Source organism: Pomacea canaliculata, linkage group LG2, assembly GCF_003073045.1.
Source record: "Pomacea canaliculata isolate SZHN2017 linkage group LG2, ASM307304v1, whole genome shotgun sequence".
NCBI lineage: Eukaryota > Metazoa > Mollusca > Gastropoda > Architaenioglossa > Ampullariidae > Pomacea > Pomacea canaliculata.
Window position 1 is genome coordinate 24,109,980 of NC_037591.1, and position 17,300 is coordinate 24,127,279.

Consider the following 17,300-nt stretch of genomic DNA (forward strand, 5'->3'; position numbering starts at 1 on the left):
GCTAACATTCTTTATTGCTCAGAACTTTGTGAAACAAGTCTGTTCAAAATTGCTATATATGATATTTATACCAAGACTTTCTGAAGATGGGATTCAAACCAAGGCTACAAGATTTGTTAAAGATGATCATACTCCAGCACTTTTCTAGAATTTATTCCACATTACATGTCTGTAGGATCTGCTAGAACCGACATTCTCCACTCCCTGCTATAATAATTTCTGAAAATCATCTTCCTATCACAAGGCTGCAAGATGGATCTCAAACATGACATTTACAGCTCAAAGACAGCGACAGTTATGAAAAATATGCAGAGGGCGATGCACACCAAGGAGTCATTGAATCCGTATTACAGCTTTCTTCGGCTTTCCTCCAGTGCAGACTCTCATCCTCCAGCAATCTTCCTGCGTATTCATTTTCTGGACCTATGGCCATTCATTCGATTTGGAAACTTTATATCTTTTATTGTTAACCTGTTATCTCTTCGCACCGGCACTGGCAGGCCATTTCCACGAGGGTCATGTGATGACATGTGCTCTAAACTCACCCCCTCCCCACCGATGTTAGATGAAACGAATATTGTCTTCATCCCTCCCTCCTTTGTGTCTTTTAAGATGAAATATGCGTACATACAGAAGCTCTGTGTACTTTGGGTGTTCCTTGCTGATGCTGTCTTCCTGATAAAGTCTTTTAACTTACAGTAAAGAAGGAGAAATAAAAACATATGGATTTTCTGTACTAACCGTTTCGCCATAGTTATTCGGTGCACACAGAGCTCGAGCGCTGAAGGACATGGTAAATTTATTTTCCCATTCGATTGCAGATATCTCCGATGCATGCCTGGAATCGCGATTAGGGGGAAATGAATAAGCAAACGGAAGATGTTATGGGTGAGTTTATGCCGGCGAAGTTCAGTCGATCTCAGATTTATCTTGATTGCACACACTCATCAATAGTCTCAAGATGATAGCGACGAAAACATCGCATGTGCTCAATAGAAATAAAAAAACAACTATAGTTGGTTGTCTTCGGGTCTATTCATTGCCGCCCAACTTCATTTTTCTGTGTCTTTTGTCGCGTGACCTTTCTGTGATCTGCAGGTGAGGCTGAGGAGGTTATTACCGTTCGCCCTGACAGTTTATGTGTGGACGGCAGTGACTAACTCCACCGGAAGTCAAGCAAGCACTCATTAACTGAGTCGTAAGACTTGATAGGCAAATTTAAGTTCCTGCAAAGAATGGTGGCCAGGGCTTTTAAAAAGGCAAAAGCATAATGTGTCCATCGAACAAGATAGCTACAACATTTTTAGCTTGACACGTGACCCCTAAACCGTTAGGTGCTTATCAGTATTTATACACGTATGCTTTGATATGACTCCCTCACTCCCTCACTCCCTCACTCTCTCACTCAGTCTTCGGTTTACGTTTATAGTGACTGAAAAAATCCTTTAAGAACAAAAATCTCACAGGCACAAATTGTTTGATGTGTATTTTTTATCAAGGAAAAACCCGGAAATGCTAGAAATCGCTAGGGATTAGGAAGAGTACAACTATTATTTTATATACAGAAAGGAGGAGGTGCAGAAATACAATGAGCGCCAGGAGACAAGATGGCGATGAGACACGAAATGTGCATCGTCGGTCTGTGTGATAGGAACCTCACGCGCACTTACACTCCTTTGTTATTTCAAGAACAGCATTCGGTAAATAAGACCCTTACACATCTTGTCTATCCATGGCATTCTTATTTTGCTCATATTGCCTGCCGTTCTCTGTATCCATCTATACTCTACACCCATGTGGCGTTCCCATTGTCCGTTGCTGTATATCGCGTAGCCTGATGTTAACCCATGTCGGCGTATTCCACAATGTTGAGACAAACCAGCCGAAATTTTGTTGATTTGTTGACTGATAAAGAAGGTCAGTGAGTGATCGAATGAGAGAGAGAGATAGAGAGAGCCTTTGTGTGTGTCTGTGAGTTGAAGGAATGGTAAAAGGAGGAAATGATACTCTCTTCTGTTTTCTTATACAAACATGTTCTTTGTATTTGAACTGCAACACGCTTCCTTTGTACATCTTCTCATAATAGTCCAACATTGATCACTGATTACAAGTCAGCACAAAAGGTCATCAGAATATATATAGTGGGAGAGAGAGAAAAAGAGAGAGAGAGAAAGAACGAGAGAGAGAAAGAACTTGTTTGCATAAAGAGTTCGCTCCCCTTATAACACGAGGAGTCGTGTTCATTTCTAAAATAAAAAGAACACCTCAGCACCAAGACTTGGAGAGATTCTGTCATCGAGGAGCCAAGACAAACAACATGTCATTGGAGTAGAAAAGTCTCCCCAAAAAATCAAATGTCAGTAGGACAAGGAGCAAGTCGACATATATGCATGCGCGCTAGCCCTTCATCCGGGCAATGCAAACATCATGGCGGAACGTATAAATGTTGTTCCATGTGAGGAGATGGGAGAAGATGTTTGTTTCGAAGTGTCCAGAGAAGGAAAGCTGTAGACTGTCAAAACTCCAGCAATTGGAAAATGTGTGGGGGTTGTCGGGAAGCTGCGTCAAACAGCTTCGTTCCACTTCGATTTGGTCGTCTGAGAACACATCTCTTTATTTTCACAAACCAGGCATTTCGTGCCCTCATAATATTTGTTTCTTGCTAGATTGGAAAGGTCGGAGGAGGCACTGCTGTTCTGTGATTCCGGAAATATAGCGGAGTATAGACCAGCTCCCTTTCTCCGTGAGCCTGTGTCCCTCTGACCGTGTGTTTGCGTGCTTGAATATTGCAAATTTGAATTTATTCACATGTATATTCATGTGATAGAGTTTTGGACCATTGTTAGTCTTTATCAGAAAATATTAAAACACTATAATTATTCAAGTCCATAAAAGATTGACTTACTGCAGTAACAGAATAACAATACAATGTTACAAAGACACAGATACGTAGTCAGATAAATCGTTCATTCATTTTATTTTTCTTTTCTTCTGGTTTTGCTTTTGATCACTGGCAGCACTGGTCTTTTGTCTATCTATCAAAGCCTCCTTTGTTTTGATCAGCAGCTTTAACCCAAGATTGGCAAAACATATTTTTAATATAATCCTTATTCAAAACCTGTCAAACTTAGTCAAACATGTTTCCATATGTGTCTGGTTGTGAGTGCCTTTACGGCTCCTCTTTGTGTCAATCTCCATCAGATAAACTATTCTTTTAACCTCTGTAGGCCCCTCTCAAAAATGTGAGAGATAAAGCTTTGGTGTAATCAATTATATTCCGTATTGGAAATGATAGGAGCGAGCATCTCTACTCTTAGATAACACCGGCACAGCACTCTAATATATAATGGGACTGGCGGGTTAATAAGGGAAGGGCAACGGCCAGCTTATGGCAAGCAACTGATTAGACAGATGGCTGACGAAGACAAATGTTCTTGAGACTGGTCACTGAGGATGGAGCATTTTATCTGACTGGCTGGTTAACCATAACAACCAAGCTTTGTGTCGTCAAGCATTCTTGCAGTTTACTTTCATTTGAGAAACAGGAAGTGCTGAGCAATTATTTCTGAGTCAACTTGAGTTTGACCTTTAGCATTTCCTGGTTGTTCATCTCATCTGTTTTCTAATACTTCAAAGGCTGGAAATTGGCAAGTCACGCATGGGGAAAATCTCTGAGTAGCAAATTAAGAAATTTCTTACACAAAAATATTCCCGACCACAGAATCAATTAAAGCGCGTAAACAAACTATTGAGACTGAAGAGTGTATGTAAGTGCCAACCAATCAGCTGTTTCTTCATCTTGGAGACTTTGCCTCTTTCTGTTAGAAATTTTTATTTGATAATTTGTTTCATACCTTAAATTTTAAGCGCGCGCGAGACAAACATTTTTATGAAATTCAATAGAAATAAGAACTCGAAGATTACTTATTCCGACGAATTTCAAAGTTTTCCATTTTAACTTATCTCCATCTGGGTTGTTCTGTTCTGCCTAAACGAAACGAAGCCCAAACGAAAAAGAAGGAGTTGAAATTGCCCTATTCGCGTCTCCGTCGACACGGTCCAGTAAACATTTGGTTTAACTACATTTCCAAAACAGTCCTTGCAATGCAAGATTACACTACATTTCTGTCCTCAAGGCTGCTTGCATTTCTACAGTAGCACGGTGCTTGACACTTTTATCGCCTTCCTCCCCAGGACCATCTTACGATCATCGTTCCACTCTGATGGACAGAGCGGATCTCGAGTGTAATGTTTCACTGCTATAGCAACTATAGTTCTATAAGGCAGCCTTCTGCTACATTTGTTTTGAAGTGTTGCTATCTATTTCACTCAACCTGTTGCTTTCTGTGTAATTGAACAAGCACACGATTTGTCAGAAAGGACAGATTAAGCAAGACCCAAGCCATCAAACCGACAGAATTGTCCATTCATCTGTCTGGAACAGCAAGCCTGACCGAGCTAATAGAGAGCACTGAGGTCAACTTGGAGCTAGCCAAACATGGACAGGCGCCTGGGATTTCAATGGCTGGTCCAACGGTGAAGACAAGGACACGAACTGGTGTCAAGAGTTCACCAACACTTTCTTGATGAACGTGTTGAGACTATACCAACAAGTTGAGAAGAACTAGTCACAGTCTACATTGAGCATGTGATGACCAAGGTGAACAGGAAGTCAGATGTTAGGCACATCTGTGCCAGGTCTACATTTTATTATTATTTTTGTGCCAAGTCGACCGCAACAAGCTAGACACATCTACTGAGTCCGCGGAAACAAGCACCTGGCTGATGCCAAGGCTATGTTAGTAATTTATGTCGACATTACAGTAATTAGATAGAACATTCTGGTTATGCCAAACCTAGATTAGTTTAGACAGTCAACCTGTTCCAAACCTACAAAAAAAGACTGTCACTGTGCTAGGCCTATGTTAATTAGGAAGAAAATTGTCTTGTGTCAAACCTACTGTAATCCAAAGATCCAAAGCACAATACAAAAACAAATAAAAATCATCAAAAAAACAAAAAAACAAACAAAAAATAGCAACAAAACCCCCTAAAACACAAAGAAGCAAACAAACAAACAAACAAACAAACAAACAAACAAACAAATTTAAAAAAAAAAAGAAGCAAGCAAAAACAACAACAACAACAACAACAACAACAAAAACAAAAACTAAACACAAAGCTGTTATGTTCACGAGGACTTCAGTAATGAGAGGCATCACTGGACCATATTCTAAGGACCGAGGTTGAGAAACTTATGAGACTGTCAGCATGAGACAAGGCTCCTCGTGTACAGTCTCCTCGTGCTGTCTTGGCTCTCAACTGTAGCCCTGTACCTCCGACATGCAGACCTGGGCCCTGGTAGCACGCCAACATTTAGGCTGTGGGCGTGGCCGACAAAGACACAACTGTCAGTCTAACGGTTCATAAAATATCCACACTCTAGCCAGGCGATAACCGTTCACTAGCTACCGGATACAACTTTCTGAGCATCCAGACTATGAACTCAAAAGGAATGAAAGAGGAAAAAGGTAAAATGGTAAAAGGGAATGTAACAAGAAGAAAGAAAGGAATGAAGAAAATAAAGAAGAAGAAGAAGAAAAAAAAAGAAGAAAGAAAAGAGAAAAGAAACGAAGAAAGAGACGAAGAAGGAGACGAAGAAAGAAGAAGCTACTCTGCAAACATTTCCACGCTAATAGGAAACATGAAAACGAATATCGACTGCGGATTCTTCTTGCTTAGCTTCTGCTCAATCAATACGACCCAAATGGATTGACGTTTTTTCGCCCAGAGATCAATGATTTCAACGGCTGGTTATTTTGTGTTTGATATTTTTTGGGGACTAAAGAGACTTCGATCTCATTTTCATCTCGACGGGAGGGGGATCTTTAGTGCTTTGCACTCCGTTTGTCTCCACTCCCAAGCCAAACCGTGCCCAAAAAGGTTTCGGGCAAGGCTCATTGTTTTTCAAGCACAGATCCTCCGCATTAAACAGGTGTTTTACAGGTCATGAACCCGCAGTAAAACGATGAAGCCTTTTAGCGAGCCTGGGTAAAAACTCCAGTTTTTTTCGGCTGGCGGTGTAGAGACCGGCTGTCGATAGGCTTCATGTCCTGGACGTCATCGATCATATCCTCTACCTTCTTCCTTCTTCTGCCCCAACACGCGGCTGATCTCACTGTGGGGTAAACAACCGGGAAACGAGACCTGACGTGGATGCAAGGATGCAGTAGATACGCATCAATGATTTCAATTGTGTTATACAAATATTTTTTTTCCTGGAAGCTAAATGGATATAAATATCCATGGATAAATTGATATACATATCCATTTAACATGTCAAAATGTATTTTCACACCCACAGAAGTACCAGCACACAAAATAAACAAGCTTAAGAGAATCGATATTTTTAAAGAGCAGATATCTTGCAGCAAGTGGCGGGAAAGCCGAGAGAGAGAGAGAGAGGAATAAGAAGAAATAAGAGAGAATGAGCTAGAAGAAGAATATGAGAGAGAGAGAGAGAGGAGTGAGATGGAGTGACGAAAAAAGAAGGATGGATTGATTAAGAAGTGAAAATACTTTCTTAGCGAAGTTAGGTATCGATTTAAATCCTGCGGTTTATCGATACTGGCGTCTTCTACATTTTTACTCGAGGAAATGAATTAATTTTAACTATGGCACTCTTCTCAGATATTATCATCACAATAAAAAGTATTTCCTTTTGGAATATATAAAGAGCAACAGTTCTTTTATTTATTCATTATCAATAGCAGAAAAGAAGGAAGGTAGCTGCATATAAGTAATAACAATCAGCGACTTGAATTCTCGTCTCCTTGTATTTCCATCTTTTTACTTGTTTTATTCTTCTAATGATTTCTATATGGTTCTTTGATCTAACCATGGAGGAGGATAAGAGGGAGGAGGAAGAGGAGAAGGGGAAGGAGGAGGATGAGGAGGAGGATAACGACGACGATGTCTAACATCCTCTGCTCGCTGCAGATGTGAAATGGCGGTTGTCGCTGGCGCTTGTTGTCGTGTGTCACAACACCTGCCCTTGACGCTCCAGCATCCCGACCGCAGGACGGTTGGATCAATGGCGTCCAACTCACGGCGCAGTCGGCTGAGAGCGCGCCAAATGCCAAGGGAATCGCGACATTTTACCAGCTGCTTCTTGCTTTATTTTTTGTGTCCCCCCCACTCCACCTTCCCTTACAGTCGTAACGTTCCAGACTTGACCCGAGGCTGACCCCTAATCTCACCAACATGATAAAAACCACTTCAAAGCCCCCCAGCCTTGCATCCCTCCCACTCGATCACTTGGAGAGGTCTGGAGACGTAGATCAATGCCAATGGATTTTACTTCCATTAAGATTTCATAGATCAGCTGCGGAGAAAAAGTGTGAGGTGAGGTCGTCCCAGCGTGTCATTTCACCATTTCGCTTGCTTTATATATATAGTTCGATTCGTGTTTTTCTCTCTTCCAGTATTGGAGAAGCCTACAGCTTCGAGTACCACCACTCCAGTCACAGTTTCCGCCTACTACAACCAGTGGTAGAGGCTGTATTTTCCCAAATTACGCGTTGATTTATTGACAGACTTAACATTTTTGTGCCAGGCACTGTTACTATATCGAAGCCAGGGGATAAAAATATTATATCACTAAAGCTTTAGCTACAGTTCGTTGGAGAATGTATGTTCAGCCCAGTAAAATTTTCTGAGGACTGTTGCGCTAATGACATGAACTGAAAATTACTGCAGTAACGAAACATGAACGGAAACCAGGTCACTCATTAATCGTAATACTGTCAAACAGGTCAGAAATAATTCACCTAAACAAAAAATATTTATAAATCAAGCTGTTGACTAATTTCAAGGGAGAGAACAAATGACAGAGAATCAGTCAGTATCTGCATTTGAGATTACGGCCCCTTGAGAAGCCAGGCACACCATCGTTGCTAAAGGGAAACAACTCTTTTAAGTAAGGACAGCACAGGCATTCTTACTTCCCCTCGATAGTTTCTAATAAATTTCAATACATTGGCTACTTATAAAATCTTAGTTTGGAATCTTGCATTGCTACTATTCCAATTGAAGGAAATCGAAAGTGATTCCCCAAACTTCAACATGCATTTCAAACAAAAGAAAAATACTGTCAGTTAAAGAGTTTTGCCTTTTTATAAACTTGCAATTTTTTTAAACAGAAATATTGAAGTAGATTATTTTTACGCCAGTGGCAGGAAAGCAAGAAGGATGTTCTTGTTTGCTAGTGTGTGTGTGTGAGAGAGAGAGAGGTGGCTATCAGTGATGTGACTGACATCTGATCCTAAATACTCGCAACGGATACACACAGCTTATTTTTGGGAAGGTGCAAAGAAATTTAAGCGCTACATGACGAGCTGCGAATCCTGCAATTGATCATTTTAAGTAATTTATAACCGGGTTAAGGGCTGCGAATGACAGCAGTCAGGAGCAGTGACCTCGTCTAGCAGTATGAGAACCACACTCACACTCCTGCCCTGCACAATCCACGGCCCACACTCTGTGAAAGCAGGACCCCACGTGACCCTGCCCACGCACGGGATGTCTGGCAACAAACTACGGCAACCTTGCTTGCGTGTAGTGGCTGATGGATTTAATAAGGTTTCTTCTCACGCATTAGCATGATTAGCATTGATTTGTTCACTCATCATGCTGCAAACGAAAATTAAGAGCAAAAACTTCTTAGCAAACTATACTTATCCTGTAATGGTTTTGGTGGGGCAAACTGAGTTTGGAATTCACGGATCCTTTTTTTTTTTAATTTTTATTTACTCTTGATTATTGATTCCCTATAAAAGGTTTGTAGTTTGCAATCAAGCTCTACCTTTGTGTGTGTGTGTGTGTTTTGTGTGTATGTTAAGCATTGAATGGTTGTGTCTTTATCTGCTGCTGTTGATGCCTCACACCACAACATCCACAAGTACTCACGAGCACACCATAATCACTCGGTTTCCAGTCGCTGTGGGGTTTAAAAGTCAAAGCCGAAGGAGAATGAAACTGATGTGGAGAACAGTGATGGATACCTACTTTTACTCCACAGCAATGCATTAGCAAACCTGCACGCAGACCTACACATGTGACCACACAAACTGGATTATCCAAGTACTGATGAGAAAATTATTAGTCTCGAAGAACTGCTGACTTTGATTGATGGGCCGAGCCTGCGGCTGTCCACGGCCAGAACGGTACAACACGCATTTCTCTCTCTCTCTCTGTCTCTGTCTTTCTCTTACTTAACCTCGCACATCCACAGGCATAATGTTTAGAAAAACAAAAACTGAATGTATAGGTATAGAGTGCATTTCTATGTGTGGATAGAGGGGTCAATATGTTGAATACAAAAGAATACAAAGGACGGTTAACCATAGAAGAAACAAAGGGTTATTATCCTCCCAAGACTGTACATCCATATTTTATTCTAAAACCCTCCTTCAATTCTTCTTTTCTTTTTGCTCTGATCGGTCAGAAGTTCTTCTTAAGTGTAGGTCTGGGTCTGTGCCCCCGAACCTTAACGATGGATGGATGAGGTGCTTGCTCTCAATATCAGTAGTTGTCTCCCTTCCAACAGCCGACGCACGCCGCACACACACACGCACGCACATTCACACCTCGTGGTACAGGACAACCTCAGTGAATATTACTTGTCTTGTGAGACATATAACTTTTAGCGAATTCGTAGTGCATGGCATTTAAACAATCACGAACTTCTTCCTAAAAGAAAACAACAATCAATTACACTTCCTGACATTTCAACAATGCCCGCCATTTTTCGCGTTTATTCATTGAACGATCGATTCACAGTCTTTGATAGGAGTCTGTGTGTGTGCGAGCGTGCTTGCGTGCGTGTGTGCGTATGTCTTTGTGTGTGTTTTTGAGTGAATGAGAGAGAGCGAGAGAGTGGGGGGGGGGAAGATCCGAATTACAAAACATTCAAGTACGAGTTTGAGGGGTGTATAACACTAGAAAGGAGAATGTAAACTGTAGAAATGACTGCTTAAAAATTGTAGCTGACAATAAAGTTATCTTAATTGCTTCTTTCGTGGCTCAGTCATTTTCTCTGTATCTCTACCGCATTGCATCATTTTCATCATGTCACTGAGACTTGTGTACGTGTATTTTCATCATGCTTCATCATCAAACAATCCCGTTCTGCACCGAGTACACATCCCTATTCACTGGTCGTTGCGTTGACAGCGTCCGTGAATCACCGTTTGAACCTTTTTATCTCCTGTAAGGTTTTTTCCCCGCTCGCTGTCGTCCATCTACCCCTCCTTCATCTACTCCATTCCCCCGCACAGCCGCCATGGCGGTGGTGTAGTTCCTGTACTGTCAGGCCGCACACCCACATAATAATCAGCAGGCGTTTGGTGCTCGGTGCAACCATGCCAGGACGCCAGACCTGACCCCAAATTCAATTTAATTCCAGCTCAGATTTGTTAATTTATTTTTTCAGGTTTGGAATTGTTCGACGGAGTGTTTTGGGTCTGTTGTTTTGGCTCTCGTGAAACAGAGCTTTCAGGCAGACTGATCAAAGATTCGTTTTTTTCCCACAAAGTTTTTGTGATGAAATGTTACCGTTTTAATGCTGTTATCTTTGTGCAGCGTGATAAAATTATTTCCTTGCCATAGGCAGTAAAAAAAAAAAAATCTCCGTATTGTGCTTACAGGTTCCCCAATTAAAATTCCTCGACTTATACCTTCTTCACGCATTCATATTCGCCGTTAATCCTTTCACATGTCTTTGATGTCTATATTTAAACATTATCCTTTATATTTCACTTGACTGTCTTATTTATACTTTTTATGCTTTGAACATATATTACAATCTTCATATCACATGTGAATCTCAAAGGTAAACATGAGCATTGCGGACTGAGCTCCATAAAGAACAGAAACTCTTGACAGCACTACAGAAATATAGCTTATCTCCCTTGTAGGAATTGATTTTTTGTAATTTGTATGAGAATATAGTCCGTAGACAGGGTACAATATGTACACAACACGCATACTGTGCTCACAGAGAGAGAGAGAGCTTAACTTTAAAATTGTTAGTATTTAAAGTAATTAAAAAGTATTACAACGCAATGCTAAAAATCTTTGGGCACTAGCAATTTACTTTTAACCTGGCCAAGACTTCGACCAGAAATGCTTGAAGAGTGGAATAAACCAGTTGTTACGGAGAACGACTCACCTGAGCTGGCATTATATGAATTGTTATTGACTGCATATATCTACTCGTGATGTTGCTAAAAACATGCCCACGGACTGTAGCAGTATATTTGACGGTTTTAACCACAACCGCCATTTCTCTAACCTTCTCTGACGCTCGCAACCATCCCACAAAACAAAAGTTCGAGTGGATCTTTTCTCTACACCTGCTTCACCTAAAATGCAAGAGAAGGAGAATAAAGAACTAATAATTATATATAGAGTGCATGATATTACATGTTACTCCAGGCAGGAAGCACTTAGCAAATTCTCGATTCAACATACGGGACATGGACCAGCGCTCTTTCGTTAAGACTAAACATGTAGTATGATGCTTGTCCGCTGCAGTTTGAATTATCGGCATGATGGTTGGACATCATTCAGCTCTAGACCCAGTCCACCACACTTGTTTACGTATTTACTGTGTTTGGTTAGCCTTAGTAGTTAGAGACAATTTATTTAGTTTTTTAACCTATGTACTTCTCGAAGTAGCAATCAACATACTTCAAGTATTTTCTAGGATGAACCACTCGCTAAGCTGTGTCGGCTGTTAGAAAATATCAGTCAAAATTTTATCTTGATACTGTATTCCCGAAAGCAACAGACATGAAAGGACAATCTCAATTTACTGACCTTACCCTCTGCACTCTCCAAAACGATAATCTGTCAAGTAAACCGAATCATCGAAGGTTAAGCACTGTTGATGAACTGCGACAAGCGGAAGTAATCAACAGCAGATGTGACTACAGTGGTTGATGCGGGTAAACCGGTTTAACATATTGACAAATGTGTTAGCACTGTCAACCATACTCATCATGAGGACGAGTATCACTAGTCAGTAATCTTAACAGACATCACGACGGGGAAATTCCATTTCTTGATGCAAACAACGAATGAAATAGGAAAAAAAACCCGACTCGACTGGACCAGTCTGCGTTAATTCTAGAAAAATACTGAAGATGATCACTAATATTACAGTCAGAAAACGGTGACAACTAACAAGCAGTTCTCGTTGTTAAGATCAAACATTGACTAACCAAAGTCATCGTTTGAGTAAAAACAGAAACTGCAAATAAATGAAACAGAATAAAGGAGAAACCACCAGAATACTTTTCTGAAAAACCAGAACAGCGACAGCACATTTTTTTGCCTGTTGAATCATCTAAACTGAACTCGAGAAGGTCGCACACACTCTTCACAAAAGAACCAAATAACCAGACAAATAAAGAGCGAAAAATTGTAACTTTGTTCCTGGAGCAGAAGACAATAAAATGAGCTCACCATGAAAGACAAAGGCCGGCTTAGTTCACTGCTCCTCGCTGCATCAGCCTCCAGGGAGCTCGGGAGGCCCACGTGTGCCATTTGACGATCCCGGTGAGGGTTTGGGGTATCATAAAATGCTATGATCAATGGCTGGAAGGAAAAAGGGGAATGGGGCTTAGGAAAAACATGTCGGCCATCCGAGACAGCGCCCCCGTGCTGCTCTCAGGCTCGGATCTCTTACGTGACTTCGCCGAGGTTAGCACGGCGTGTTGACGGCGGATGGTGAAGTCCTCCTTGTCCTCGGCCAGATTTCACCAAGAGCAATCAATAAAGTGCTTATCAGCCTCCCATCTTCCCCATGAATCCCATGCAGCAACACACGTTTCTCAACAGGCAGTTTTGGGGAAAGGTTTTAATTAATAACGTCTGAGACTTTTAATTAATAGCATTCCCTGTCTGACTTGACCTTTAGTCACTGTGTGTGTAACCTTTTCTTCATTGTGTACCGTCTGTGATGATGTGTGTATTCGATAGGATGCGCGTGGTGGTGGTTTGTGGAATGTTTTTTAATTTGAATACTATAGTAGTTGTACATGATAGACAGACCTGTCCGTATGTTGGTGGCTGTCAGTCACAATACACCAGCGATAGCTATTGTTAATCAGTCGCTTCTAATTTATTTTTCTCGGGAAAAAAGCTAAAAAAGAAACAAAGAACGTTTTAACACAATTCGCATTTATATATATATACACATTTGATTCTGGTGAACCGAATGTTCAGTTTCTGTAGAGCTATAGAATTTGGTACTGACCAACAACTCGACTGTAATTAATTTTGAATTTCCTTTCACTCAAAAATTAGCAACTGTTCAACACATCGTCGTCTCACAAGGATACATTCAAGCATACAAAAGTAAGTACTCCCATATTCACAGATCCTTTCCAGTTCAAGGCTTTCATATACAACCAGCCTAAACCTTTATACAACAATCAACTTGACTAGTTTTCTAAGAATACAGATAGAAACGGGAAGGGAGCAAAAGAGAGATAGAGGAAAGGAAGAGTTAGAAAGGGTGTGGAGGTGACAGACAAAGAAATAAACTGTCGCGGTCGATTCTTTTCTTCTTGATCTCGGATAAAGTTAATTGGTATGGGAAGGGGGAACGAAGCCTATTCCAAACTGAGATCCATATGTTTGTCAAGACCAGCATTGACATCAGCTGCGTAGAAAGGATGTGGTTGGTCAATGACAATGACCAACTTTATTAGTCTCAGTGGACAATTACACTCGGGGAGTGTCCTAAGATACACGAATTGACAAACAAGTGCTCGTTACAGAAAGTCCTGATGAACTGTCACCTTTCAGAAGGCAACAGCAGCTGGAGTTAGGACAAGAGACAGAGGACCAGACAGACCTGTGACACAGGACTAATGATTTACTGAATCGATGGGACACTGTGGCGATGCTGATGACGACGATTAGTGATGACTGCTCGTGTGTTATCAGTCTAGTGCCTTCCACGATATGTCTAAGTGTGTATGTGTGCGCGTTTGGTTGATTGGAAACCACCATCGTGGCTACTATTTTTTATTCTCTTTTGGGAGTAAAAGAAAAAGATTGACAGAAGATTGTCCAACCAATATCTGCCGCTTATACCGTAAGTCCTCACCAGCATAAGGAAATGAAAACAAAACACAAATAATAACAAAAATAGAATATTGTATGTGAAACGGTTGTGGTGGGAGTGGTGATGGTAGTTATACGTATAATGAGCTATAAACGTGTCTTGTTTCAGATTCTGTTATGCACCACAGTCATGCCGGACCTTGGCCCACGCTGGAGATACAAATCTGTCTGGACTATTTCATGCCATCCAAGTGACCCATCCCACGCCCTCACATTTTGCGTTCACCAGTTGTATACGTCCTGGGAAGGTGAGCTTTCCTCTCCTCGCCCCTCCCATTGGTGTGGGTAAGCAGATATCTGAATTATTAAAACTCTGACGTCCAAAACTGAGGACATATAGGTTCGATAGCCATGTGGAGTAACGAAACTTTCCCCAGTCAACACAGTTGTCAAGAATAGGTACCTGACTCCATTGAGGGCGGGAGAGTAAGGAGATGGGCATCGCCCTTACCATGCCCCCCACCAAGAAAAATACCAGCTACAAACAAAGATTAAACAGCGACCCCGAGAAAAGCGGGGTCTCTTTTACCTCACTCCGCAAGATTAGGGATGAAATAAAGTACAGACATGTTCAGATATTGCATTTGTAGAAAGAGACTCGCCATTCACACAAGAAGTACATAAAAGAGCCAGGAAGACTGTCTTGACTCTGGTTCTTTTTACTTTCTGGAACTTTATTAATGGACTCCTGTGTGGCGCACTGTATCTGGCAAAAAGAGAGTTGAGGAAAATGGGATCATTCGTCTCCTTGCAGAAAATGATGCATGGGATCATTCATCTGCCATGACTCATGGCGGTAAATGAGGAGAAGGACGCTTGAGCACTTGCAGATGATGAACTGGTAACGAGACGGAGCTCATCTCCTGACATTTTATCGCCAGCTAACTGCCGCGTGCATTTGGACCACCGGATAAGAGCCTCGGTGTTTACGACCTGCTGCCGCAGATCCCCAGGGTGCTGTCCGCCATGTTCTGCTCGGCGAAATGGTGTATGCTGCGTCCATGATTGTTTGCAGTGGTCGGTGGTCTCCCTTACCGGAAACGAACATCCCAGGCGCGCAAAACGACATTGTGTTGATTTCGTCATCAAGAGCACGTGACCATGGGCAGGAAAGATGAAATTCGAGAATGACTAGAGAAAAAAAAGACTGCTGCTGTGGCTGTCATCTCCTCGGTCATTTTTTTGTCAATCAAGTGAACAGTTTGTATTTATACCTTACCCAATCGGTCAGGCTTGTTGCCGTAAGTATTTTTTATCCACTATCAACAGGATTAATGACTATATTAACGAAATGATTATTTTTCTTTATCTAAGTAGTGATTTAAAAAAAATTTTAAGGGAAAAAAACTTTAAACTATTTGGGGCTTGAAAGAGGAACTTCAAAAAATTTTAAACAGACGCTGCTGTTACTTCTACATATATCAATAAAGTATTAGGTAAAACAAACATAATATTCATTAAACGTGTCTTTCATATTATTGTTATTAATATAAGTAAATCAAAATATTTAATCATTAGCAAAACAAACGCGGTCAAATATCAGTAGAGCCATTGTTTACCCCCCAAAGGTATCGAGATTATTCTACACAAATACTGAACCGTGTTAACAGGCGGGATACAATTAGAAAGAGAGAAACTACAAAAATCCAGGGTCGCAAAACATCTGAGTGGACTGAGTGGACTGAGTGGCCGAGTCCGACACAAAATAATAGGAATTCCATAACTAAGTAAGAGTTCGTACCCGGTCCTCGCTTGTGCCTATTACAGGAGAAGCGCCATCATTAAAGTGCGCCTCTAGACACAGGACTGGCTTCACAAAGCTGTCACCGGAAGCCATAGGCAGGACCGTTATCTCCTGTGGGAAATGATGCTGTCACTCACTCGCCGGCAAGTAAGTGTGACGAGAGGTGGGGTGGCAAGCGGGGTGGGGGTGGATAAACGCGATTAGCACCGCTTGCGCAGGTTTGCAGCTTGACGAGGCAAAGATGCTCCCGGCGTTGCGTCCCTTGAGTGGCGTGCAGGGTTGTCGCCCTGCTTCTCAGTAGACTGAAGGAAAATCCCTTTCCTATGACCTGAGGGGAGGGGGAGAGGAGGGAGAGGAGGAGGAGGTTATGGCATGGTACAGGATGAAGGGAGGAACAGGCGAGAATAAAAAGGGGACACAATCGAAAACAAAGAGCGTGTCATGAATGCAGTTTAGGTGCGTACGTGAGTGTGCATGGACAGGACATCGACGATCGAGGGACAAGATTCTTTTATCTTTTTTCTAGCCATAATACGTCTTGAACAGCAAAGAAGATCAACCTTCCCAAAGTATGACACCAAGAGTTAACGAAGGAAAAACAAGCTGATTGTAAGACATAATTTGTATCTTTGATGTTAAAATGTAATTGCCACTCTATTAGTAATACAGAAAGTGCCCATCCATTTAATTGTGCTAATGGTGTGTAATTAGTTCCAAGGCTTCTGAAATCGGCATAAACACCCCGTCAGTGTGTAATAGTGCTAAAAAATCCCCAACCTCTTACCTCCCTCCCCACAAAAAAAGATTCGGGATGTATAACCTCTGACTGAAAGAATAAGTATTGACTGGAGCTAACTTTATCGTGTGTATGTGTGTGTGTGTGTGCGTGCAAGAGAGAGAGAGAGAGAGAGAGGACAAACGGATGGAGCCCATATAATGTGTCAACTCTACCCTGACATCATACCTACCCGAGATCATACCCACCTTCTGAATAAGAAGAGCTCTAGTTCCGCCCTTGAATCTCTTCTCCTCCACATCGGGGCTGGTGATGTCGCTGGTTTTCTCCGACTGAGTTGTCAAACCTGATGGCGATTTTGGAAGTATTTGCTGTCGAATAAGAATAGAAAAAAAAACCTGTTTTAACTGTAACCACAAAAAGTTTCAGGGTACCTGACTGATTTCTGACTCTAAGACCAGCCTGATGTGCTCGGTAAACATAATTGTTAATAAACAAAGAAGTTTACACAAATATTTTCCAGGCAGCCATTCTTCCGTCTACAGAAGGTCCTCAGATTACAAGTGTGTGTGTGGGATGAGTGGGGAGTTAGTAGGTGGGAGGACTAATTAACTAAGTGAGTTT

At 41.5% G+C, this 17,300-nt stretch overlaps 1 protein-coding gene across 1 annotated transcript in view; it reads right to left on the reverse strand.

Annotated features, from left to right (window-relative positions):
• LOC112555382 (potassium voltage-gated channel subfamily H member 7-like) overlaps positions 1–17,050 on the reverse strand; it is a 107,075-nt gene extending 90,025 nt beyond the window's left edge. The window contains exon 1 of the mRNA XM_025223755.1: positions 16,925–17,050. The gene's annotated coding sequence lies outside the window, so the exon portion shown is untranslated. The remainder of the gene's footprint in view (positions 1–16,924) is intronic.
• Between the last annotated feature and the right edge of the window lie 250 nt (positions 17,051–17,300).